At 47.5% G+C, this 27,584-nt stretch overlaps 1 long non-coding RNA gene across 3 annotated transcripts in view; it reads right to left on the bottom strand.

The window, feature by feature from the left end:
- The window catches only part of LOC122201991, a 41,690-nt gene that overhangs the window by 10,294 nt on the left and 3,812 nt on the right, over positions 1–27,584 (bottom strand). The window contains exons 2-8 of one of the 3 annotated variants that reach the window (XR_006194413.1): positions 18,091–18,162; positions 16,788–16,858; positions 12,429–12,504; positions 8,047–8,216; positions 4,829–4,898; positions 2,391–2,606; positions 1,171–1,254 (exon numbers count right to left, since the gene is read on the bottom strand). This is a non-coding gene — a long non-coding RNA (uncharacterized LOC122201991). Of the gene's footprint in view, positions 1–1,170; positions 1,255–2,390; positions 2,607–4,828; positions 4,899–8,046; positions 8,217–12,428; positions 12,505–16,787; positions 16,859–18,086; positions 18,163–27,584 lie in introns of all 3 variants that reach the window. The other 2 variants (XR_006194411.1, XR_006194412.1) reach the window with 2 other exon arrangements.

Here is a 27,584-nt window from a genome sequence, read left to right on the forward strand (position 1 = left end):
CACCTCCAGAGGGGTAGAGGCCCCTCTGCCTGAGATGGCTCCAGAGGGCTCTGTCCCCAGGAACACACCGAGGCCGCCCTGTAGTCTCTGCCTGGGGCAGGGGCCTGGTGGCCTTGTGTGTTTCAGGGCAGGCAGTGTCACTGTAGGTCACAGATTGTTTTGGAACCCGAAATGAGTTTGTATTTCTGGTGTAGGAGGAGAAGGCAGGGGCTGCTTTGAGAGGAAGGGTCTAAGGTGGGGGACATGCAGGGTCACAAGGAGAGGTTTTGCAGGGGAATGTGATGTGGGCATCAGGGAGCTGGGCAGGAGCTGGGAGAAGGGGACAAGCACCCGAAGTGGGTCACACCAGAGGCAGAAGGGGAAGAGGGCTGATCCCAGGGCTGCTGGGGAGACAGGAAGGGAGGACACCGGCAAGAGGCCCTGGACCTAGGGACAGGTGGCCTCAGGACTTCAGGTAGAATGGTTCCAACCGGTGCATCACCAGAGATGCAGGACGAGGAGGAGGGCACAGCCCATAAAGGAAGAATATGGGGTTCTTCCTTTCTCAGCCAGGGCCGCCTGGGGCCTCCCCACCCTGTCTTTATGCCCCCCTGCAGGCCCTGAGCTCCCACCCAGGTGCGGCCCTAGCACTTCCTGTGAGGATGTTTCCTCACAGCCTCCTCCTCCTTGAGGCCCTTGTCCCCATGTCAGTGCGTCCAAGGACAACGTAGTTAGCTTAGTCCCTCACTCTGCTGAGCTGACTCATGGAACAAACTTTGCTCAGAATTTTCCTTAAACGATTCTTTTTCTGACCTGTGGGAGACTGTTTGTGATTGAGCTTGTGTTTTACTCCTCTGCCTGCTGGCCAGGAAAATGGAAGCCATTGTTGGAGCCGCTGACAACCTCAGACAGCCTGGGACTGGTGGGCTGTGGCCAGCCACCAACATCTGCAAACCTGGGCCCCTTCCAAGCCTGGTGCCAGGCTCCAAGTGGTGTTGGTGACGGCAAGAGCCCTCACAGTCTTTGCCCTCTCCTGGTGCCCGGGATCAGGATGGCCTCTGCAGTTTTTCCCGTGCCCAGCGATCGATGTAGTGCCCACAAAGCTCATCTCCACCCAAGTCATGGTTCATGTGGGGCCATGGACTGGCTGCCCTCCCTTGTCCCTCAGCCCCACCTAAAAGCCCTTCTCACCTCTATCCGTCTTATAGTGTCTTCCTAGTACATACAAGAAAGGACAATCACCGGGGTACGTGTCTGTATACATGTCTCTGGCTTCTAGGAAGAGAAAGCACATTTTGCTGTTTTGTCTGGGAGCTTCTGGTGCAGACATATAACATCTGTTGCTCCCGCACCTCTTAGTGGCCACTCAGCAATGGTGCATTGGGAGATTTTAAGGACACATCAGTAGCTTCCTACACTATGGCAGTGTCCCATATGGTAAAAACCAGGAAATGCAATTTATTTATAAATATGACCTTTTCCCCAAAGGCTGACAAAGTCTCTCCCGTCCCTTTGGTCCCGGGGTCTGCCTTTGGTGGAAAACCCTGGTCTTAGGGCTGTGCAGTGGACAGGAGGGCTGTCAGGGTGGGAGCGTTTTCAGGGGCCCGGGCTGCATTCATTTGTCCCTGGCAGATGCAGCCTCCTCAGGCAACAGTGCCATCAGTCAGTACAGCGCTGGCCAGTGGGGTCTTTTTCCTACCCAAACCCAGGCCCGGTCCCCTTCCTCTGACATAGTGTCCTGCTATAACTACTTCCTCTGGATCTCTTTTAGGCTTCTACCCTGAGGATCCACAGACAGCTCACCGGCCCTGGCTCTTTGTGCTCATCTGGGCCGGGCCTGCCTCACAGCTCAATGCCAAGTAACACACTCTCCTCCAAGCTCCCCAGCCTGTAGTCACTAAAATATAATTGTGGCCAAACCTCTTGCCCTGGCGGGTGACAGGGATGGAGATCAACAAAATGCAGCCCAACATACATCAGAGCCTGGGCAGGGACCAAGTTCTGAAATCGAAGGCTCCTTTTCTGAAAGTTCACCTGTGTTTTGTAATAATCTTCCCTCAGCATCAGAGGCCTCTTCTGGTGCTTGGTCTCCCTGAGCCCTTCAGAAGCCTGGCTGCTGTGATGCCTCCCTTGTCACTAGGTACTGGGGTGACTTCTCCCCAGAGGACAGGGCAACTCATAGGCCACTTCTGGAAACAAGCATGAAGCAGGGGGTCCCTGAGATGCAAGCTGAGTCTCTGCCCAGGAATGGTAGACACAGTCTGTGCCTGTGTTTGCTCATGTGATGAACTGGGAGCTGCTGGGAACCTGCCCACTGGCAGGATCATGGGGTGAGTGGGGCTTGGTTACCTTGTGGCCTGGGGACAGTTTGTGTCATAGGGCCGTGTGGATCACTCACAGGGGTCACTCACTTTCCTGCAGCAGCAGAGACAGCAGATCACCACCACGATAATGATCAGGGTTGGGACAAACAATGGGAATAGGTAGTCAAGGGTAGGCTTTTCTGTGACAGCCATGGGTGCTGGTGCCTCCTGTGTGACAACTGTGGGCACTGTTGTCTTCTGTGTGCCAACTGTGGGGACTGAAGTCTCCTCCTTTGGGGCATCTGTGGGCTCCGATGTATTGGCCTGCAAAAAGCACAAAAGTCAGAGTCCTGGGTGGGTCTGGATGGTCCTCACTGGGTGCCTCCCCCCAGCACCTTACACTACACCTGCACATCGCCTGTTCCCACTCACCTCAGATTTCCCCACCTCCAGGGAGCACTGAAGGCCTGGAGGACAAGACTGCACTCAAAGAGCCGCTGCGGAGCCCTGGGCCACAGAGCCCACCACTGGCTTCGTTCCGAGGCTCTGGCCCAGAGCCCTGACAAGGACCGGAATCCCCATGTGTGACATGCCAGCCCTCACTGCACGCCTCAGCCGCACGCGGTGCAGTCCTGCCCTAAACCAAATGCTCGGCTTTCCCTGACGCAGGGGAGCTACAGGGGACAGAGTCTGTGCCCAGGAAGGGGAAGCAGGGTGGGGGCCCATGAACTCAGGCTCCTCCTGAGTTCTTTCCTAAATGTGCCTGCTGAGGGCGGCCTGTCAGTTAGGCTCCTGAGGGACAAATGGCTGAGTGTGGTCTGCTGGTCGGTGAGTGCCTGTCCTGGCACAAGTGAACACACAGTCGGAGGACTGTCTGTGCTGCTGGAACCCTCCCAGCTGGGACTGGACACTAGGCTGGTGGCAATCAGGCACGGGCGTCGCTCCTCCCAGGCAGCCCTCTTCCTGTGCCTAACGTGCTCTGTCGCCCATGTCATGCTGCCCCGCCCCAGGTGCCCGGGTGACGTGGAGCTCCGAGAAGTGGGCACCTGGGAGCAGCACCCTCTTTCCCATGTGCCCGTCCCTGAGCTGAGTCCCAGGCCCTCCCCACAGCCCTGGCAGCTTCCCACCAAGTGCCGGAGAGCAAGGTCCAGCAGAGGTCAGAGAGTTAGCAGAGATGGATGGCTGAGGAGCAGGAGAAAGCAGCAGAGGCAGAGGGGAGGCTGATGCCCTCTGCAAAATGACAGGGGTGTTCCCCAAGTGGGCTTGGGCTCGCGAGCAGTGATGGGCGTGTGTGGGTTCAGCTGTGTCAGCAGCTACTGAAACACCCTGACTGCACAGGGCCACAGTGGGTCCCGCCCTCCAGATCCCCTGTGTCTGGGGCCTGGGTTTGGAGCACCCCGCTGCCCCAGAGGTCCTGGACTCGGGCTCCTAACACTTGCCTCCAAGCCTCTCCCACTTGCCCAGCTGGAATGCAGGATGGAGCCCTGAGCTCCCCACCACTATTCTTGGGCCAGCAGAGGTGGCAAGGGGCGAGGCGGGGTGGCAGAGCCCCAGCACCATTTCTGGACTCTGCTTCGAGCTCTAACCATTCCCTTTCCTTTGCCTTCAGGGACACCTGGTTCCCAGAGAGAGACAGCAGAGGTTCTGCAGCACCTGCTGGACAGGAAGCTACATGGCAGGTGCTCTTGTGGAAGCGCTCCCAGGGCACCTCACAAACCCGATGTGTGGACAGCTTTCCGATGAAGGGCTGAGGGCCCCAAGCTGGCTGTGAGAAGTTGTCCCAGCTGCCTGTCTGCACAAAGTAGTTGCTCGGACTGGCTGGGACATTTCCCCTTCTTTTGCCTCCCTTGGTGTCTGCTCCTCCCGTTCAGTGGTCCTGGACAGTCCAGGAGGGAGGCCGCAGCCCCACCCTGGCCCTCACACAGTCGGTGCCATCGAAAATCATGTTGCCTCTGAATGTTTTGCCATTTTCCAGGCTGTATTGCACGACGAGGGTCCTAAAGCATACAAAAGGAATATGGTAACCACCAATCTAGATAGGTATAGTTCTTGCAGTTGGCTCAGCTGTAGCCAGCAGCTTTCTATATTGCAATGATTTTGATCATCAGGCATTGGGTCCATCAGTGGGCACATGGCATGAGTAAGGAGGACTCACCCCAACTCCTACAAGATCAACCTCTGCACTGAAGTGTGTCCAGGCACAAGGAGCCCTGCATGGAGACAGATGCCTTTCCAGGGAGGGTGGCTTGGTATCACCAACACTGACTCTTTTCTATTTACAGTGCATGTCACCTTGGCTCTTGAATGGCTGTCTGGAGCACAGTTACCATCCCCAGGGACATCATCCTCTCAATCCTACCTTTCCCAGCAGAGCCTGGGCTGAGAGAATTCTTGAGTGCCTCTGGGGACCACCACCAGGGCAGGTGGCCAGGATGCCTTGAGTCCTCCCTAAGTTAGGCACGTACTGCCCATGACATGGCATCCCACACTCTGTACACCTCATGGTGGCAAAAATGCCCATCTGACCCCCAACCTGGGGTACTTACTCTCCATCTGTCTTAAATTCATGGCCATGGCAAAGTACTGAGTCTCCTTTTGGAGGGTAAGGTTTATTAGCTAAGAGAAAACCACAAGAGAATAATGTCAATGAGCATGTCCATCCATCCATCTCCCCTCAGCTGGTCCCTGACAAGCAGACTAACAACATTCTGGTAGACGTGAACTTCCCTTTGCTGCCTTCCTCTGAGCCCCTGCTATGCACCAGGCCCTGTGCAATGCCTGGTTGGAATGGAAAAGGCAGGCTGAGTTCCTGCCCTCAAGGGCCCTATGTTTGAGGGATGGGAGGGAGACAGACAATGAAATAACTAACAAAGAACAAAATAAATGCAGAGAGTGACAAGTCATGAGACAATCATAAGCCACAGAAGGCATAGAGAACAGAAGGGAAGGGACAGCTACTTAGGAATGAAGGGCCTGTCCTGTCCTTTAGAGAAACCGTTTCCCTTAGGGGAACTGAAACATTTATCCCACAATGATGCGATGGTTGGGATTTGCTTCAAAGTAATTCACGATGAAGGCATCAACAAAAACAGACTAGCCAGTGTTGATTATTGAAAGTAGGTGAAGCTGTGTCAAGTTCATTATACCATTTTTGCTACTTTTGTATATTGTTGAAAATTTCCATTAAAAATAAAGTATCTTTGAGGAGGAGATCCAGGAGGTGAAACCAGGTGAGGGGAAATCTGAGGAAATATTCAAGGGAAGAGTGTCCAACCTGTTGAGCAGCATGTGCCAAGGGCCTGGGGCAGAACTAGCTGAGCTTACTGAGGTAAGACGTGAGTGAGGAGAGGTGTGCAGGGCATTGTGGGCCCTCAGAAGGGGTTTGGGTTTTATTCTAAGAATGATGGCTCTGACAAGGGGCTGGCCAGATCCAGGTATGTTTTGGACACTGGGGCAGCAGGACTTGCTGGTGGACTAGATATGGAGTGAGAGCAAAGAGGAACTACAGTTGATGGGCAGGGTTTGGCTGGAACAACTGGGATGATGGTACCATTTAATGAGATAGCAAAGCCTGAGGAAGTGAGAGGGGCTTTGTTTTGTTTTGTGCTTAAGCGGGAGCTGGGAGGTGGCACTCAAGAGGCCCAAAACAATTGTGTCTCTTGTAGCTGTGGCACCCTCTCTCTCCTGAGACCTAACTCTTTTCACACCCCGAACTTTGGTCACAAGTTATGTATATTCCCTCAGAATGGTTCATTTTCTTGTGGGTGAGCTTTGGCCCTAACTCACCCATCAGATTAGGTATAAGCTCCTGAACTGTTTGACCCTTTCACTGGGATGATAACAAAAGTTAATCGCCACGTATGGTTATGGGAAAAGAGTTGTATCGGCGAGGTAGGATGGTTGGGGTTAGTGGGGAAAAAAATCCCTAAGAAATGCAGTTTACTTGCCAGTAGGGTGTTCCCAGCAGAGAATAGCTGATGGCAGGCAGCCAGCATACTGAGGCTCAGAAGCTTGCCAGAGTGTAAAGTTTTCAAACCACTATTAACTGATTAAATTGAATACTTAATTTGCCATGTTACAGAATTGCTTAAAACATAAAAACATTATACACTAAAGACAGAAAAGATAAAACACAAAGAAATGTTAATTTTAACACTTTCTATAAGCTTCTCTATATTTTCTAAAATGTTTTCTCAGATGTGTAAATCTCAGAAAAATGTAATTAGAAAAAAAAATCAAATCACTCCTCATCAGTGCATCAGGGGTCTTGGCAATAAAAAAAAAATCTTGCTGGGCCACTTCCGACCAGCCTCTGAATGGATTCAGACTGGCCATCAGCTGAGATGCACAGGAATTTATGTTGGATTCTCCCACGTGAGGCCCTGGCACAGGTCCACACTGAAGAGAAACACTGGTGATCTCCATAGTGGGAACCAGTACGGTCACAGACCACAGGGGAAGTATCTGTGCACATTTCCTAGGAGATAGGTTGTGTCTAATGTTCCCCAAGAACTATCAGCTCAGCAAGGCAAAGGCCCAGACTAGGCAATCAGATCACCTGTCTACTTTCTGGCTCTTCCTACACTGGCTCCTGGCCTTGGGCAAAATCATTAATTGCCCCTGTGCCTCATTCCACAGCTCTACTGAGAAATGACAGTAGGTCTATTTGAGAATTTTGGGGATAGCATATGCAAGGTACTTAGCACATTACCTGATGTAGTGAGTGCACTATCAACATTAGTTCTCCATGTAAGTCATACTCAGTCCCTAAGCCACTCCCAAGGAAGTACAGAACAAAGAAAACTCATTTCCTGAGGACATCTACACACTGCAAGTGTGGAAATGTGGCAACAACAGTTCCCTGCCCCGTTCTGTGTACCCACGGAAAGGAGAGGGGCTAGAGATGCTCTGGGGGAGAGGATTTGCTATGAGTTTACCAGATGGCCTTGCAGTAAGACTTCACTGCATATAATCTCATTAGGTCCACTGGATGCACTGGGGGCTCAGTGGGAGATAGTCCTACTGTATCACCCCGCTCTCTGGGGAGAATCACACCCACCTCAGTGCTGAGGGCACATCTGTCTGCCCAACTGTGTGCTTCCTCTGACCGCTCACCCACCATGGAAGAACACCTGATGCCTGAGCATTTCCCAATTATAGGCCTACATACGTGATATGACTTAGTCAGCCCAGCTACCATATTGGCTTCATTTTACAGTAGAGGAAAAAGAGGTTGAGAACAGAACCCTTGTTTGGTCAAGGTCACACATGTGATGTGTGCCTGTGCCAGGATTCCAGGGTCCTGTTCTGGCAACTGGCATCCTCTCTCAATCCCAGATGCACACATTCTCCTGGGAGGCTACCAGTGAACCTGGCCCAGACTCGAAGCCCTAGGGCTGCCTGTGTTTCTCTTCAGCAGACTCAATGGATTTGGGTCCTTGTCTCTCAAGGTGAGTAAGAGCTGAGCCAAGGGAGGGGGAATACAGCTCTGGGGCAAACCCAGCACAGCACAGCCATTCTTGGCAGGGGTTAAAGCCCTGCTCTGAGAGGCTCTTGTGGTGTTGGGGGTTGATGACTTCCCAGCTTTGAGGTGTAGGTGACCAGGCTTCCCAGTCAGGTCCCTCCTTCTATGTGTCCATGCTGATCTATCTTCACAGTGCCCACAGTGAATGGCCAGCAAGGGCATTGAAGGCCCAGGTGGCTGAAGGGAAGGCAGCCTTTTGTAGGGCATTTGTCACTTGGAGACACCAAGGGGTATACTTACTAAATACAGTGATGTTGTTCTTAACATATTTGCAAAGAAGTTGTTTATTATTGGTTAGATCCACGCCAATTACGAAAAATTGTGCATATGTGGTTCTGCAAAGAAAACATCCAAAGATCTTGTGAGGTAGCACTGAGGGCTGCCTTCCCTCTGATTCTTCCCAGTGACTCCTGTGAGAAAGCAAACATGTCGAAACCTAGATGCGGGACTCCCTGGGGCCCGATCGTCACCCAGTCTCACTCTGAGGGTCCATTCTGAGTGAAAAAGGGCCTTGAGTATTCAGGGCCACTCTCCACTCCTGACAGTGGGACAGCATTAAAGGCATTCAGCCTCAGTCTTGCATAGGGGCAATTCCAGCCATAAGTTTCTGACCCTGAAATGCCCAAGTACACACTGAAGGGTGCAGACAGTCCTCTCCATGGGGTCTCCCACATTAATGAGAGAAGACCGAGGACAATGAAGCTGGAGACCCCAGGAGCAGGGCTGGAACTCAGATGAGGCAGACAAAGAGCCCAGGACCCTGCACACAAGTAAAGATAAGTTAAAGTAAAGATAAAGTAAAGGTAAGTTCTGTCTTAGCTGTGGTTCTGGAAGTCTCACATGATTGCTCTTCCCCTGCCTTTGCCTGAGGCTTCATGGACTACACACAACCCACCCGGGATTCAACAAGCACTTCCTCTTTCAGTGTGGAGACACTAATATGTGAGGTGCAGGTCTAGACCCTAGACCTTCACCAGGCTGCTGAGCCTCCCCTGAAGCAAACACCAGGGGATACAGAAGACAGCTGGTAGACTGGATCCCTAAGGATTTAGCCAGGATAACATGTGGGTCTTTAACTGCAAGCCCAAGGTCATTAGCCTCCATCACTGACTCCTGTCCCAGACTGGGTCATTCCAATCCTGGAAGCTTGGTTTGCCCTAGCTCAATTTATTTATTTACACAACCTTTATTATAGCACAACCTTGGTCCTGGCTGTCCTTATTTCTCCTGCTTCAGGTCTCCCTGCAGCTCCCATTGATCAGGGCAGTGTTTGCAAATTCTCTGCTTTGAAGAAAATAGATTCTGGGCCTGCGGCCCAATGCTGGCTGCTGTTGTGGTTTGTTAGGCATTCAAGTGTCTTCCAAAAATGGGTATCAACACTTAAAGCCTTCACATTTTCCCTAATAACCCAGATCACTAGCATTCTTCAACAATGGGAACACCTGGAAATGGTGGGTTCATATTTCTGCATGTCAACCATTGTCTGGGCCCTGTTCACATCAGGGGAGCTCCTCAGGGGCCAGTGCCTGCCTTACTGCACTACACCTCACATGCAATCAACCATCCTTGGCTTGGCCTGACACATGCCTCCTGCTCACGGCACCAGCCTGGCCCCTGAAGGCACTGATGGCAGTGGTCCACCCAGTGGAGGCTTGATGTCTGTAAGTGACACGTCCTCTCCCACACACAGTAACCAACAGTACAATGCTGCTTTGAACTCAGTTGTGCCAGGCTGCCTGCTCAAGGCTCACACTTCATAAGGACCCTTCCCACCATGACACGGGGCTCTATGATTGGCCTGTAAGGAGCAGTTGGGCTTATCTCCTGCGCACCCTTTCGCCAGCCTGGCTAGGGCCACCCTGAGCAGAGCTTTGGCTCTCAGTCTCAAGGAAGTGTCATCTGCAATTTATATTCCAGGATTTTTTATTGCAAAGAAGCATTTCCTTGCAAGACAGAACTGTAAATTGACAGCCCACACTGTAATTAGATACAGGCAGAGAAGGGAACAGTCAGCTGGTTGCATGTGGACAGATCAGGCTCCAGAGAAGGCAAAAATAGTGAGTAGAGCCTTCCTGCCACAAGCACACAGGCAGAAGGAACCAGAAGTGGGCAAATCTGTGCCAGGCCAAGCCATGTAACACCAGTGTTCATCCAAAATGACACTCCTCACTAACTGAGCGTATACTATGGGCCGATCTACACTTTCCTTAACCTCTAATACCCATGAGCTAGGTATTCCTACCCAAGCTTACAGAGAGGGAACCTGAGGCTAAGAGAGGGCAGGTGGCCTCCTCCAGACCTCTGGCAGGTACAGGGCCAGGATCTGACTTCAAGTACCCATTCCAGGACCCACTTCTGCCCCCTTTGCTCTTGTCTTAGTTCTGAGCAGCTATCATGAGGCTGCTTCAGAGGAATGGCCCCGCAGCGCCTGCACTTCTCGGGAAGAGCACATGCTGTCCATATGCCTGTGACCCCCTTCCCACTGTGCACTCCCTGCAGCCTTCAGGCCCTGCTCAGTCACCACTTCTCCTCCACAGCAGCACCCCCTGTGTCCCCAGGCACTGCTGCTCTCAGAGGGTCTTTCACTCTGGCAAGTGTCGGTACATGGAAGCAGGGTGATGGTGTCAGACTTTCGAGCAAAAGACATGTGGAGTTAAAGGATTTTGCTTTGTCTAGTAGCTTCTCCTTCTGCTCCAACACTCCTCGCCCAATTCCTCCAACAGTAACACACACAGGAGGAGAATGAAGCCAAGGATGGATGAACATTGGCTTTCAGGGAGCTGTGTCTCCTAGGTAGACTCCCACTGTGTACCCGCTCTCAGGTGGCACAGGGACCATCCAGTCCCTGGCAGGGAAACCGATCCTTCTTTATGAGAGCTTTCTTTCTGGAGGAAGAGTTCTACATCAGGCCTCCTGGGCTCCAGAGAGAGGAGCTGGGAAGGCAGGCAGCCCACTGACAAGGTCAGGAGGAAGCCAAGCAGTGAGGAAGGACAACCAACCAACCATGAGACTGACAAGGGCACCGGGTGGAAGTGACCTGTCCTGGGAGGGTTGGGCTCTGGGAACACCATCTGTTGCCCAGCATAGGCTTTGGGAGAAATTCGACTCTACTGACCAACGTTTAAGCTGTGTGTCCTCTTAATACCACAATTCTACTTCTGGAATTGATCCGGGGAATCCTGACCCATGCCCACAGAGAGGTGAGCCTCAGGATGTGCACAGCCTGCTGTAGCCACATATTAGGAACCACCACAATATCGACCAGGGGAGACTAATGAAAGAAGTTTCCTCCATCCATGTAATGGAGTATGTGCAGACGGGTGGAAAATGTTATGAACTGCATGATCCCATTAATGTAAAAATACCTTGAAAATCACATTTAGATAGCTATGTCCATCTATACTATCAACTATATATGGTAGTTATCTCTGGGAGGCAGTAGTAGTAGAAAAAGGGGAACTTTATCATCATAGAGGGACAGTAGCTATCCACGTTGGTGAAAATTGTCTTTGCGCTGCATAGTGGGTCCTGCCTTCGCCCTTTGGGTCCTACTGGCCCACAGTCCACTCTACCCTCTGCACACAGTGAGTCTCTTGGCCACCCTGTGGGACCTGTCCACCAGATCTCAGAAGAAAGTCTTCTTCTGCCCTGTGTCCTACTATGTGCCCCCACTGATGTGCCCTGGATATTGGGGTTCTTTGCAGACAGGACACATCAATGATGGCACATATTAGGGCCATCTCTCTGGGCCACCACGTGGAGGAAAAAGAATGACAACGTGCCAGCTACAACCTGCCACAGTGGGTGAAAAAGCCTCGAGTATACCCAGCAAACACACAGGAGGGATAAATCTCCAAATCACCATGCTAAGTGCATCAACAAAACACAGTGTTGATACCACATGGACCCATTAAAGAGAAGTTTTTATAGAGCAGCCAATGGATGGACAATCAGAACATTAAGTGCCTTTAGGTTTCAGGAGGAAGTTTTGCCAAACAAGGGTATAGGGTGAATTTTCTAGAAGCAAGTGTAATGGTCTGTGTTTTCATGGGGGTGTAGTCACACATCGGTTGTGCACATTTGTCAGAACTCATCAAATGATACACTTACGTTTGTCCTATTTCATAAAAATAACTCTTAACAAATATAGGTCCCTAGTTCAAGATATGCATATGAAGGGTTTGGTAGCAGAGTAGGCTGATACATGTAATTTACCTTAAAATGTGACAAAAATTAATATGAATTGATGGAGAGAGAGAGAGAGAGAGAGAGAGAGAGCGAGAGAGCAAGATACTAGACAGTGGCTTGTCTTATGCCATGTTAGACTCCAAGGGCCAGACCCTGACCTTGGCCAGCAGCCCACCATTAAGGAAGGAAAAGCCCTTACACCTGCACATGGGTGTGGAGTGGCTACCAGCTGCCCAGACACTAGGGGTGGGTTAGAGAAGCATCCTCTGGTTACCTATTCAGAATTACCTGGTTTCTGTCATATTCATCGAATGCCACAAAGTAAACTAGGGACTGCTTTCTCATAGCTTTTCTAACCTAAGAGAAATAAGGCTTTCAGTACAAAATACCCAAATATATGCAACAAAATACTGGTAGTGATTGGCGGGACTCACTTGGATCTTAGTCTTCTGAAGTGATGTTGTTGATAGTGGTGTGGTGGTCGTAGCGATAATCAGCCTAGGCATGGGGCTGCAGAGGAGGCAGAGAGTGGTCTGGTCAGTAAAGGCACCCAAGTGACACTCTGCAGGCTTCTGGGTCCACAGCACTTCTCCTCACACCTCATCCTCCAGAGGACAGGCACCCGACCCGAGCACCCACTATCAGAAGGGCCTAGAGGACTAGAAGCCCAGTCCTGGAGGGAGGAGGGGCCTTAGACAGGAACCATGTTATAGATGGCACTGAGCCCTGCTCCTACTACTGAACTGTCCTTCCTGAACGGCCCTTCCTACTGAACTGTCACTACGACCAGACGCACAATCTTTGCCCTGAAAGGCAACTCTATTGACTTCACTGGACAAGCGTCAGCGTTTTAGATGAGCAAAGGGAGTGACAGCCAGACTTGATTGTACAAGGTGTCCTGCAGCTCGGTGGAAGGTGGGGCTCTGGCTCAGGCAAGCACGTACAGAAAGACCTGCTGTATCTGTAGGCCCAGGGATCCAGAAGGTGAGGTCAGAGTCTCTCGGGCTGAGGATGCCGTGCCCAGCTCAGCGCCTTTCCCCACCAGGCCCATGCTTCTTTCCTGGCAAGGTCTGGGGCCCTAACCTAGATGAACATGATTCCGGGCAGAGCACAGCCATTTCCAGTGTTGGAGGCACAGTCACAGGACGACATCAACCAAAGGGAAGGAACCACAGGGAAAAGGCACCAGGGCCAGAGATGTGATGGAGACAAAGTGTGGGCAAAGGGGAAATCCAGCTCTTTTTTTCTGAAAACAGAATCCTGTCTGCTCCTGGTTCCCTTGGCTTTTCTTGTTCTGGCAGCCCAAGTGTTGGTCAAGCACCTCACAGTTACCAAGAGCCTAGATGGTACACACATGATCCCATGTGGTTCTGAGACTCATCACTGGGGGTGGTTTTCATCCTCACTGCACAGAGGAGGAACCTGTGGCACAGAGAAGCCAAGCACTATGCTCCAAGAGTCAGCGCTAGGAAGGGGCTGAGGAGGGTCTGCACCTTGCTGAGGCCCAGGCCTGGCTCTGTCCCCACACCTGCCCGTAATGAAGTCACCAGGAAGCTTACCTTTGTGCCACTGATTATTAATCTGCTCATTTGACTGCTAGGAAATGAAGGAGTGTTGGCGGGGCCAGTGGGAGGACCCAGGATACTCTAAGAACTCCAGAAAGCAGAGATCCTCAGAGCTCTAGATTCGGTACCTCCATAAATGCATACTTTATGTTTGTCTCTCCTGAAGGCTCTAGATTCTTAAGGTCTTTAAGAATGTTTCCTACTTTCCCCCTTAAAAAAATTAGAAAAGAGTTTGAGGTATAATTTGGGGTTGAATTTACAAGCAGCCCAAGCCGTCCTGGAGCCACTGTGCACTGTGCAGACTTGCCTAGTCAGGACAGGGCACCAGTCAAGTAGCCTGGTCGTGACCTTATGCTCTGTGTCCTTGATATGGACAGGTCTTGCTCAGGCCTTCTCTGTCCCCCATCTGGTGAGTATGGCGTGGGGGGAGGCTGCTTTGTTACTCCCATGGGTATGGCCTGGCTTTCTCTGCACTCACCACTGTCTCAGGCACACTACCTGGGGGACCCTCAAGAGCCCTGCCTTGATCATCCATGGTGAATGTGGGGCACACCCATGGATGTGCCACTGTGAATCTGTACTCACAGTGTAACTGGAAGGGCTTCTAGCACCTACTGGCCCTTTGGGAAGGCACACTCTTCCTTCAGCAGGTAAGGCTGAGTTTGGAAAAGGTCATCCAGATGATAGCCCTATCCTGTCCCATCTTCCCCTGTCACAGAATCCTGAGATTGACTTGCACCTGCCCCAAGCCTCTTCCCCTTATGGATTGGCACCAAAGGAAGGAGAAAGCTCCTTAATGAGAGAACTAGGGCTCCTGGGTTCACATACTCCTGAAGGAAAAGGCCAAAAGCTGGGGAAGTGCCTTGAGGGCTACCCATGGAGGGGCAGTGCTCCCTTGTATGCCAAGGATATGTGGCCAGGTGGCTGCTGTTAAGGGGGATTTCACGGGTGGGACTGGGGCCCTAGATTCAGGCTAATCCCATGTGACAGGCCGAGTTGGCACAGCAAGGCTAGGAGAACTGGGACCCTGAGAGGGGTTCTCACTGTGGAGAGTGGAGGTGTTTCTGTGGGGTGAGACCTGAGAGCCTTGATTAGAGCTGGGATCAGCCTGGGATTGGCTTTCCTAAACATGCCCCACTGCCTAGGATTTGAGGAGGCCTGTGGTGGGGTTCCTGGGAGGGACCTCATGCAGAGAGAATCCAGGAGGGGACACTAGTGCCTAATACAGGTGTGATCTAGCCCTGCCAAGCCCAGGAGGTGAGGCCTGGCACCCATGGCCAGTGGAGGCCAAACCAGGTGCTCTTCCACTCAGCAGAAGCCCTCTCCCTCCCTCACCACATACCAGAAGATTTTCTTCCACCCCTTCTCAGTGTCTGGCCCAGGAGCCCCCAGGCTTTTTCTTGCCCAAGCAGGCTCTCCCCAGGGAGTGTTGCCCCTCTAACCCTGCTCCCAGCTATGTCCACGGAGGGGACACCAGCTCCTTGTCCCCTAGCAGTCCTTCTTACTCTTTAACACCTGTCTCAACCCCTTGGATCCCCTCCATCTCTTTCCTGTCGTCACCCTCCTCGCCATCAACCCTGGGGGCTTCCTAGCCTCTGGGCCCCTGGCTTTTCTAGTACCCAGAACAAGCCCCCTTTCAACTCTGTCTCCTCAGCCTACTCTCTCTTAGCAGAAAGGGCTCAGAAAGCATTAAGCAGGGTCCCATCCCTGCTCCCACATTCTCTGCAGACCCTCAAGAGTCACACCTATATCAGGCTCTAGTGTCCCCTCCTGGATTCTCTCTGCATGAGGTCCTTCCCAGGCTCTCTGCCACAAGCCTCCTCAACTCCTAGGCAGTGGGGCATGTTTAGGAAGGCCAATCCCAGACTGAGCCCAGTTCCAGTCAAGGTCCTATGGGGGTTGGGAGCTGGCAGCTTTAGGGCCCTGATCTGAGTGTGAGCTGTCTTCCCAGCTGCACATCTTGCCCCCTTACCCTTATTTCACCTCATTTCCACTCCCCTAGGCCTCGCTCCCACTCCTGAACCCTGGCTTGGGGGAGATGTTACTTTGTTCACTCTCCAGAGACGACCATGGAGACCCTACCTGGGCCCTCCCACAGCTTCTCACATCTGGGCTCTGAGTCCCCTACCACGGAGGAGGCAGAGGTCTTACCCTCCCCAGCGGGCAGCAACTTCTCCAGAGCCCCCCTGCCCAGCAGCCCTGTATCTCTCTGCCACCTGCCAGCGTCTCTCCCAATGGACTTGCTTCCTTCCACTTTGAACCTATTCAGGTCTCTCTGTTCTAAATGCAAAACCCCACCTATGCACAAATTTATGCCTCCCTTAGTGCTTGGGACAGCCAGCCCTTTCTCCCTGCTTGTCCTGGAGTCAGGCAGGAGAGTGCCACCTCCATGCATTGACATCACCACTCTGCTATTCCTGGCTTCTCTCCATGGTCCTGAATGGTGGCTCTGTGCCACAAATACAGGGGCCCATTCAGTTCTAAGGGTGCTCAACTTCTCTTTGGTCCTTCACTGTCTCTAAATTGGGTTCCAGTCATTTGTGTCCATGAGAATCAACCTCTCAACTACTCAGAAGCTCAATTATTTCCTATTTCCAGGTTTTTGGGCAAACTGTTTGCCCCACCATGTTTCACTTCAAGCACCTTATCCTAGCTTTGTGTTCAGGACCCCACTCATGGGCTCCCCTGCCTCAGGCACACCAAAGGGCAAAGATATGTTTCCTTGTGATGAATCAACACTTCAATGCTGCCTATCCCTCCTCACCAATGGCCCAGGGCAGAGAGTGACACACAACAGGTGCCCAACATTGGCCAGTGTTCATAAATAAGCTGCACATCTGACTTATCCCATTCTGGAAGTCCTCACAGCTGGTCTCTTCTAAAGACAGGGAAAAGCATAGGCAGAAGGATTCAGGACACATGAGGTCTGGCACCCATGGCCAGTGGAGACCAAACTGGGTGCTGCCCAGCCCAGCAGTAGCACCCTTAGAGGCCTTAGAGGGGTGAGGGTGGTCTAGAAGTACATGGTTGGCCATTGTCAGAGCAGCCAAGGATCAGAGGAATCAGGAGAGTTGGAGCTTGGGGTCACGGTGCACAATGAGGGAATGCCAGCCCAGCCCATGTTGCACATCAGTGGGTGCCCACTGTGTCTCAGGGAACCTCTTAGCTCCTTGGCTTTTTCTGGGGTCTTGCCCACTAGGACTGCCTTAGGGTCAATGTGACACTTACCTGTCTTTGTTGAGTCATAAATGGTGAAGCCATATAAGGCATAGGTGATTATGGAGATCCGCAGGTTTATGCTGGGGAGAAGCACATGCTTATGAGAAGTCATTAATGCAGTCTCAAAATGAAGCCAGAGACCAGGCCACACTGCTGGGGACACAGCTCCCACCTCAACTTTTCTATTTTTGGACCCACTTTTCAACCCCCAGAACTTCCTGTAACTTCAGTAAAGAATTCTGAGGACTGTGGCCTGGGCAGATTTCCTGGAAGAGTGTGCCAGAATGGCATCCTGATCCATCCTTATACTTACAGCATTCCAACACACACACACACACACACACACACACACACACACACACACACACACGATCATGAGTACAGTGCATCACAAAGAGATAGACACCTTCTCACTTCTGAATGAGGACCTCCCAAATGGCCTCTTCTCTTCTGCAACCTATTTTGGACCTTCCTCCCCCCCTTCCCTCCTTCTAACTCCTCCTCTACCTCCCTTTCTCCTCAAAAAGTTATTCTCCCTTTTGGTAGCCATTCATATATATCCCTCCCTTTCTTCCCCTTGGTTACTGTTTTCTGGTCTGCTGACTCTCATTATCTTTTATCTAAACTATTTTGGTTCTTTTACAACTCATTTTACCACTACTATCCGACTTTTCTTCTTGGAGCACAACTTTGATATTATCACACCCCTGAACAAGAATCATCTGTGGCTTCCTATAGCTCACAGCAGGAAATTCAAGCCCCATGGCCTGGCTTGAGTGACTATGTTTTGGCTCCAAGCTGACCCATCTGGCTTAATCTCCCAACCTCTCCCTGAGTTAACTCTATTCTGTACCCAAACAGACTACTCAGTCCATAAGAAGTCTTCTTGTTCCTGTTACCCTGTCTTTTCCATACTTCAAGAAATAGATCAAATTTCCACACCCCCTGGGAAGACATTCTTGATTTTTTTCTGTGAATTCTTAATTTTTCCTTAAGGTTGCCACGTAAGTCCTGTGCTTTTTCTTTTGACCCCTGATACCTTTTAACCAGGTGCTTAATTACTGTGTTACTGGTTTGTCTGTTTCCTAACCTGTTAGGTCCTCAAGGGCAGCCTGTGTCCCCAGCAGTGTGGCCTGAATCTCAGGCAGAAGCCAGTTAAAGCTGTCACGACCTAATGGAATGACTCTAGTCTGTCCTTTTTTCCTGTGTCACAGCACTGCCCTGGGCTCTGTGCTCCTGACCTAAGGGACACTCATGCCCACTAAGCTAAAGAGCTGTGTACTCTGCCTGGCAGAGGAAAACACACACCTACTTTGTGAACCTCTTCACCACTTCCTCCACAAATTTGTGAATGTCCTTCCAGGACTTCTTTGTACTTCCTGACCTGAAAAACCAAGAAGACATTGAACAGAGGGATTGCATGCCTCCACTGGGTGGGCAGTGTTTCTACCTCCCATAGTCCCTTGAGCACTCCCTCCACAGCCCACATAGCTGATGTCTGCTACACCCCGTCAGTGGCCTTCGTGGGTCACCTTGGTGGTGATTCTCATCAGTGTAAGTGGTGGGGAGGATGTCCATGTAGACCTGTGCTTGAATATGGGGGACTTCTGGTGCAAACTTGGATGGGTGGTCATGAAAATGGCTTTGTTAGACAAGAAGGAAGGAGGATGGAAGAGCCCCCAGTGATTCTGATATGTTGTTCTTTTGGCTCCCCCACTTACCAACACATCAGTAGGAGCCCTGGCCTCAGCCAGGAAGGATGTAATACTCAGAATATTTTATTTCCCTCTTTCCTGTCAGCCTACAAAGCTGAACCACTCTGGACACAGTATGCCTTTTCCAGCCTCACTGCCATGGAAAGTGTTGGAACAGGCCCAGGACAGTGCTGTTCTAGTGTCATCATGATCCAACCATCAGGGAAAGCCACAGGTACCTCCTATCCCTACTTTCAGTTTCTTACTCCCATTGGCTCCCACTTTACTCCCTGGATGGAGAGTAGGAGTATAAAGAATGTTTGTGTCATGATGACCCCTCTGCCTAGGTGGGAAGTACTTAACTGCGCCCTAGGTGCCAAGGGTTCAAAAAGTCTTTGCAATGCTACATCTCTCTATGTCTGTACAAGTACAAATTGTGGAGGCTTATTAAATGTTTTGGTCAGGGTTCTGTAGATGGTGAGAGCAAAACATACTGATGCCAATACCCAGACTCTTTCCTTGGATCTGTGATGTTTTGTGTCTTTCCCATATCATAGGAGTCAGAGAAACCCACAAGGAGGCTCTTCCTTTCGCCTCCAATTATCCCTATATTCATTAACATCCTGAATGTCATGTTTACATGTGTGATTCCCACACATCCAAAAGCATCCTTATCCTCTCTGCCATTCCTTCTGCCTCCTCTAAGATGCTTATAAAACTGTTGATAGATGGTGAGGGAACTAAGAATAGATGATTCTAACCATGTCAGGATGATCATCATGAAGCACATATATATGAAGCACTTTACATGCATGCTTTCCAATTCCAGAACAACTCTGTGATGTCAAAATTATTCCCACTTTACAGATGAGAAAACTGAGGTTCTCATAGGTCAAAGAATTTGGCACAATAGATATGAACTCAGATATAGCTGTAAAAGCCTTATTCTTGCCATTGGACTTGGGAGACTGGGGTGACACTGCTGTGCCAATAATTGCTGGGAGCATAGCAGTGGACTCCAACAACTTACCCATAATATAGACTTTCTCATGGAAGCTCCATGCTAAAGTACAAGGAAGGCAATTCCTTTTCTAAGTAATTATAACTCTTCCCACTTTTCTTCTCATTATTACTCTCCCCTGTTTTTCCCAAGAATGAGGAAGATCTTCCAAAGAAGATTCACAGGATGAGTCTTCAACCCATCTACCAGCCCTGGGAAAGTTTGTGGTGGTTTTGAAGGAAGGTCTAGCATCTAGAACATGGAAGAATGTGAGTGCTCTTATGCAGTGGGAAAAACCACAAGGATATAAGTGCCTAGGAGAGAGGCAGTATGGAACAGAGCAACCACATAGAGTTCCAGCACACAGAGCTCCAATCATATTTTAGCACCCCATACCGAAATGAGAATGGAGAGATGGGGATCACCAGACATTTGGGGGCATCTCTACTGTTGAAGCTTGAGTCCAAAATATCTTAGTGATGTAACTACTCTGGGTGAATGGAAAGGGTGGGCAAGGTCCATGTAGGAGAGCCTACATGAACTATAAGAAAACTAAATTCTCTTCATTCCTAGGCAGAAGTCAATAGAGAATGAGTAAACATCAAACAACAAGAAACAGTATCAGTACTAGCATGTTCTTAGAAACAAAGTTATAATACCAGAAAAAATACCAGAAAAAATCTGGAAGATTTGTAAGTGCCTGTCCCTGGGGAATGAGATGAGAGGAAATGAGAAGTGGTACAGGAGCCCCAAGTTCTTTATTGTCAAGTTTGTAATGTGTTTAAATTTAAATTTATGGTCAAGCATTTCTTCCTAAATGTAAAAAAAGGAATTAGAGGGGTGCCTGGTGCCTCGGTTGAGTGTCCAGCTTCAGCTCAGGTCATGATCTTGCAGTTCGTGAGTTCGAGACTTGTGTTGGGTTCTGTGCTGACAGCTCAGAGCCTGGAGCCTGCTTAGAATTCCATGTCTCTCTCTCTCTCTGTCCCTCCCCTACTCACTCTCTGTTTCTGTCTCTCTCAAAAATAAACATTAAAAAAAAGACGATTTCTGCATTAGCTTTGTAGGAGCTTCAGAAAACAATGAAAAGTTTATCACAGTAAAGCAAATGTGCAATCCAGAAACAGCCATCTTCAAAAATAGAGAGGTTAAGATGGTGGTGAATTAGGGGGACCCTGGGCTTTCCTTGTCCCTCAAACACAGCTGTATTGAGGTCAGATCACTCGGAACACCTAGGAAATCAATCTGTGGACTGGCAGGAGGACATCCATGGTTGGAAGGAGACAATGAGGCAGGTGTGAGGTGCATGGAAGTGAACTGGGGGAGAGAAAATTGTGGTGCTGTGGAGGGGAGGGAACACTTTCTGCAGGGAGACAAAAGGAAGAGAAAGGGAGAGGGGTTGAGAAAGTGCGGCATCAGGTATGCAGAAGAGGAAAACATCTCCCAACCACGGACTGGGGAAGGAGAAGTACCGAGTGTTGCACGTTTTTGCAAACAGCATGTGGAGCTCAAACTCTGAGGTTTTGGAAGTGTTTGACTTTCCCCAGAGTGGAGCTGTGGTATGCACTCCTGGGGATAAGGAAGGAGCTGGCCTCAGAGTGCATAGCATGGTATAGGGATTGTCAGGGCACATTGGGAGAGAATAGTCCCCTTCCTGGAGTACTTTTGGAAGAGCGAATATTGCCTCTCCAAAGACAAAAGACCCTATAGGTGCCAGCAAAAGGTCTTTCATCAGCAGGGGACAAAGGTGTGCCCAGAGGGAATATAACCTTTGCTACTTTTAGTGGTGTTACACCATAGGTTCTGCACACTGTGCAGACTTGAGATTGTTTTTCTAGAATAAAGGACATCAGACAAAGTGTAGAGAGGCTCCATTCTGGAGGAGGGGGCAGGTATACGTGGTGCCGGGTCCTGTAAGATTTTCAGTTTTGAATCCCAGGCACATGCCAAAGAAAAAATGCAGGAGAGCTGTGTCGCAGGGCAAGCCACAGTGTCCTCACTGCACCCTCACTATTCTGTGAAGGCTGCCTGAACAGCAGGGCTCTGAGATCCCCTGTCTGGGGATGAGATATTGGGGTGGCACCATATTCTTCATATTCCTTCTTATGCCAAGCACTGTCCCCCTTTGCCTGGGAACTGATTATTTACTGGGGCAAGACTGACTTTGAACGAATGGAATGGGCCTCTCCTCCAGGAGACCAGCACAGCCAGGTCCCTGCCCACACCAAGCGTACTGAAAATCAAGTGCTTCAAAATGACACCTGCAATTCTGGTGGAAATAGAACCAGGCCTACTTTTTTTTCTTTCTTTTTTTTTTTTTCTTTTGAAATCAGGCTCAAAGTTTTTTGTTTCTTTGTTTTCATTTCCTTCTCTCTCTCTCTCTCTCTCTCTCTCTTTCTGATCAGAATTCTTCTGTTATTTTCTTTTTCTTTCTTTTTCTTTGGGATCAGGCTTATAGTTTTTTGATTGTCCGTTTTTTTTTCATTCCTTTTCATTTTCTCTTTTTTGGAATCATGATTTTCCCCCTTTTTTCCAGGTTTATTTTAACAAACTAATCTAAGCATATCTAGACAAAGGTCCAGACACTCCACCACTGCAAGCAAGGAGGAGATCTGCAGAGGACTGACTAGTGGAAAGAGCAGCCAAAATGCAATAGCAGAGTGCACACAGCCTATACCAGAAACACTTCCTGAAGTGTCAGGCTCTGAACAGTGTGTGACCCCTTTTTAATAGAGCAGTACTCTCGGGTACAGGAAACATAACAAGCTTTCAAAACATGCAAAAGACAGAAACTTAGCCAAAATGACAAGATGGAAGTATTTTCCCCAAAAGAAAGGTCAAGAAGAAATCACAGCCAGGGATTTGCTCAAAACAGATATAACCAATATATCTGAGTAAGAAGTTTGAACAACAGTCATAAGACTACTAACTGGGCTTGAAAAAGCATAGAAGACACCAGAGAAACCCTTGCTATAGAGATCAAAGACCTAAGAACTAGTCAGGATGAAATAAAAAAGGCTATAACTGAGATGCAAAACCAACTGGATATAGTCAAAACAAGGACTGAAGAAGCAGAGGAGAGAATAGGTGATATAGAAGATAAAATTATGGAAAATAATAAAGCTGAAAGGAAGAGGGAAAGAAAACTATTAGATCATGAGAGGAGACTTAGGGAATTTAGTGATTCCATAAAATGAAACAACATTCATATCATAGGAGTCCCAGAAGAAGAGAAGCAGGAAAAAAGGGCAGAAGGTTTATTTGAACAAATTTTGGCTGAGAACTTCCCTAATCTGGGGAAGGAAACAGGCATCAAAGATCAAGAGGCACAGGGAACTCCCATTAAAATGAATAAGAACAGATAAACACCATGACATTTCAAATTTAAACTTGCAAACTACAAAGATAAAGAGAGAATTTTTTTTAAAAAGCTTTTATTTATCTATTTTGAAAGAGAGAGAGAGTAGGGTAGGGGCAGAGAGAGAGGGAGGGGAGAATCCCAAGCAGGCTCCATGCTGTCAGTGCAGAACCCAAAGCAGGGCTTGAATTCACAAACCATGAGATCATGACCTGAGCTGAAATCAAGAGTCAGATGCTTAACCAGCTGAATCGCCCAAGTGCCCCAAGAGAGAATTCTGAAAGCAGCTAGGACACATGACCTTAACCCACAAAGGTAGTCACATAAGGTTAGCAGCAGACCTGTCCACTAAAACTTGGCTGGCCAGAAGGGAGTGGCAGGAAATATTCAATGTGTTGAATTGGAAAAATACACAGCCAAGAATTCTTTATCCAGCAAGGCTGTCATGCAGAATAGAAGGAAAGATAAAGCATTTCCCAAACAAAAACTGAAGGAGTTTGTGACCACTAAACCAACCCTGCAAGAAATTTTAAGGGGGACTCTTTGAGTGGAGACAAACAAACAAAAGAACCCAAAGTGACAAAGACTAGAAAGGACCAAAGAACATCACCAGAAACACCAACTCTACAGGTAACACAATGGCACTAAATTCATATCTTTCAATAATCATTCTAAATGTAAATGGACTAAATGCTCCAATCAAAACATAGGATATCATCAGGGAAATACAAGTCAAAACCACACTGAGATAACACCTCACACTGGTAAGAGTGGCTAAAATTAAGAACTCAGGAAACAACAGATACTGGCTTGGATGTGGAGAAATGGGAACCCTCTTGCACTGTTTGTTGGTGGGAACGCAACCTGGTGCAGCTGCTCTAGACAACAGTGTGGAGGTCCCTCAAAACATTAAAAATAGAACTGCCCTATGATCCAGAAATAGAACTACTAGGAATTTATTCAAAGGATACAGGGGTGCTGATGCATAGGGGCACATGTACCCTAATGTTTATAGCAGTGCTTTCAACAATAGCCAAATTATGGAAAGAGCCTAAATGTCCATCAACTGATAAATGGATAAAGAAGATATGGTTTATATATACAATGGAATACTACTTGGAAATGAGAAAGGATGAAATCATGCCATTTGCAGCAACATGGATGGAATTGGAAGGTATTATGCTAAGTGAAATAAGTCAGTCAGAGAAAGACAGATATCATATATTTTCACTCATGTGTGGATCTTGAGAAACTTAACAGAACACCATGGGGGAAGGGAAGGGGGAAAATATAGTTACAAACAGAGAGGGAGGGATGCAAACCATAAGAGACTCAAATATAGAGAACAAACTGAGGGTTGATGGGGCGGGGAGAGGGGAAAATGGGTGATGGGCATTGAGGAGTGCACCTGTTGGGATGAGCACTGGGTGTTGTATGTAAGTGATGAACCATGAGAATCTACCCCCAAAACCAAGAGCACACTTTATACGCTGTATGTTAGCCAATTTGACAATAAATTCTATTAAAAAGTAGGGTATCAGAATGGATAAAAAACAAGATCCATCTACGTGCTACCTAAAAGAAACTCATTTTAGACCTACCTAAAGAAACCTTCAGATTGAAAGTGAGGGGATGGAGAACCATCTATCATGCTAATGGACATCAAAAGAAAGCCAGAGTAGCCATACTTAGACAAACTAGATTTTAAAATAAAGACTGTAACAAGAGATGAGGAAGGGCATTATATCATAATTAGGGGGTCTATCCATCAGGAAGATCTAACATTTTTAAACATTTATGCTTCCAACTTGAAAGACCCAAATATATAAATGAATTAAAAACAAACATAAAGAAATTCATCAATAATAATACAATAATAGTAGGGGACTTTAATAACCCAGTTATAGCAATGGACAGATCATCTATGGACCAGATAAACTTAACAAATATATTCAGAACATTTCATCCTAAAGCAGGAAAACACATTCTTCTCATGAAGAATGCACATGGAACATTCTCCAGAATAGATCACTACTGGGTCATAAATCATCCCTCAAGAGGCACAAAAAGATCGAGATCATACTATGCATATTTTCAGATCACAATGCTATGAAACTTGAAGAAAAAATCTGGAAAGCCCTCAAATACATGGAGGTTAAAGAATATCCTATTAAAGAATGAAGGGTTAACCAGAAAATTAAAAATTAACTTAAAATACATGGAAGAAAATGAAAATGAAAACCTGATAGTCCAAACCATTTGGATTGCAGGAAAGGAAGTCCTAAAAGGAAACTACATTGCAATTTAGGCCTATCTCAAGAAGCAATACAGGTACCAAATACACAATTTACCTTATGCCTAAAGGAGCTAGAAAAGGAACAGCAAATAAAGTCAAAAGCCAGCCAGAAGAAGATTAGAGTAGAGATAAATAATACAGAAACAAACAAACAAACAAACAAACAAACAAACAAACAAACAGTAGAACAGATCAATGAAAGTAAAAGCTGGCTTTTTGAAAGAATAAACAAAATTGATAACCCCCCAGCCAGACTTTCAAAAAGAAAAAAGACACAAATAGATAAGATCACAAATGAAAGAGGAGAGGTAACAACCAACACCACAGAAATACAAACAATTATAAGAGAATAGTATGAAAAATTATATTCCAACAAACTGGACAATCTGGAAGAAATGGACAAATTCCTAGGAACTCACAAACTACCAACACTGAAACCATAAGAAATAGAAAATTAGAACAGACCCATAACCAGCAAAGAAACACAATTAGTAATAAAAAATCTCCCAAGAAACAGGAGTCTTGGGCCAGATCATTTCCTAGGGGAGTTCTACCAGACATTTAAAGAGCAGTTAATACCTATTCATCTCAAACTCTTTCAAAAAATAGAAACGGAAGGAAAGCTTCTACACTCATACTATGAAGCTAGCATTACTTTGTTTCTAAAACCAGACAAAGACCCCATTAAAAAGGAGAATTACAGGTCAATATCCCTGATGAATCAGGATGAAAAAATTCTCAAAAAGATACTAGCAAATCGAATTAAACATAACAGTAAAAGAATTATTCACCATGGTCAAGTGGGATTTATTCCTGGGCTGCAGGGCTGGTTCAATATTTGCAAATCAAGCAACACAATACACCACATTAATATAAAAAGGATAAGAACCATATGATCCTGTCAGTAGATGCAGAAAGAGCATTTGACAAAATATAGCATCCATTCTTGATAAAAACCGTCAACAAACTAGGGATAGATGGAACATACCTCAACATAAAAAAATTCCATATTTGAAAGACTCACAGCTAAAATCATCTTCAGTGGGGAAAACCTGAGAGCCTTTCCCCTGTGGTCAGGAACATGACAAGAATGCCCACTCTCATTATTACTATTTAACATAATACTGGAAGCCTTAGCCTCCGCAATCAGACAACAAAAAGAAATAAAGGTCAGACAAATAAGCAAGGGAGATATCAAACTTTCACTATTTGCAGGTGACATGATACTGTATGTAGACAACCCAAAAGACTCCACCAAAAAACTAATGTATGAATTCTAGAACTAATATACGAATTTAGCAGAGTCACAGGATATAAAATCAACATGCAGAAATTGGTTGCATTTCACACATCAATAACAAAGCAACAGAAAAAGAAATCAATCCCATTTATAACTGCACCAAAACCAATAACATACCTAGCAATACACCTAACTAAAGAGGTAAAAGATCTGTACTCTGAAAACTATAGAATACTTATGAAAGATTTTGAAGAGGACACAAAGAAATGGAAAGACATCCCATGCTCATGGATCAGAAGATCATTGTTAAAATGTCTATACTACCCAAAGCAATCTACACATTTAATACAATCCCTATCAAAATACCACCAGCATTTTTCACAGAGATAGATCAAACAATCCTAAAATTTGCATGGAACCACAAAAGACCCCAAATAACCAAAGCAATCCTGAAAAAGTAAAACAAAACTAGAGGTATCACAATCCTAGGTTTCAAGCTGTATTACAAAGATGTAGTTATCAAGACACTATGGTACTGGCACAAAAACAGACACATAGATCAATAGAACATAATAGAAAACCCAGGAACGGACCTATAACTATATGGTCAGCTCATCTTTGACAAAGCAGGAAAGAGTATCCAATGGAAAAAAAGACAGTCTCTTCAGAGAATGGTGCTGGGAGAACTGGACAGTGACATGCAGAAGAATGAAACTGGACCACTTTATTACATCATACACAAAAATAAATTCAAAATATATGAAAGACCTAAATGTGAGAGAGGAAACCATAAGAATCCTAGAGAATACAGGCAGAAACATCTTTGACTTTGCTGTAGCAACTTTTTTTACTGGTTGTGTCTCTGAAGGCAAGAGGAACAAAAGCAAAAATGAACTATTGGGACTTCCTCAAAAAGCTTCTGCACAGTGAAGATAACAATCAACAAAACTAAAACACCACCTAAGGAATGGGAGAAGATATTTGTAAACAACATATAAGATAAAGTTGTAGTATCCAAAATCTGTAAATTACTTATCAAAGTCAACACTCAAAAAAAACCCCTCAAAAAACAAAAAAACAAACAATCCAGAGAAGAAGTGGATAGAAGTCATGAATAGATACTTTTCTAAAGAAGACATCCAGATGGCTAACAGACACATGAAAAGATGCTCAACATCACTCATCATCGGGGAAATCCAAATCAAACCCATGATGAGATGC

The sequence above is a fragment of the Panthera leo genome, chromosome D2, assembly GCF_018350215.1.
Source record: "Panthera leo isolate Ple1 chromosome D2, P.leo_Ple1_pat1.1, whole genome shotgun sequence".
Taxonomy (NCBI): domain Eukaryota; kingdom Metazoa; phylum Chordata; class Mammalia; order Carnivora; family Felidae; genus Panthera; species Panthera leo.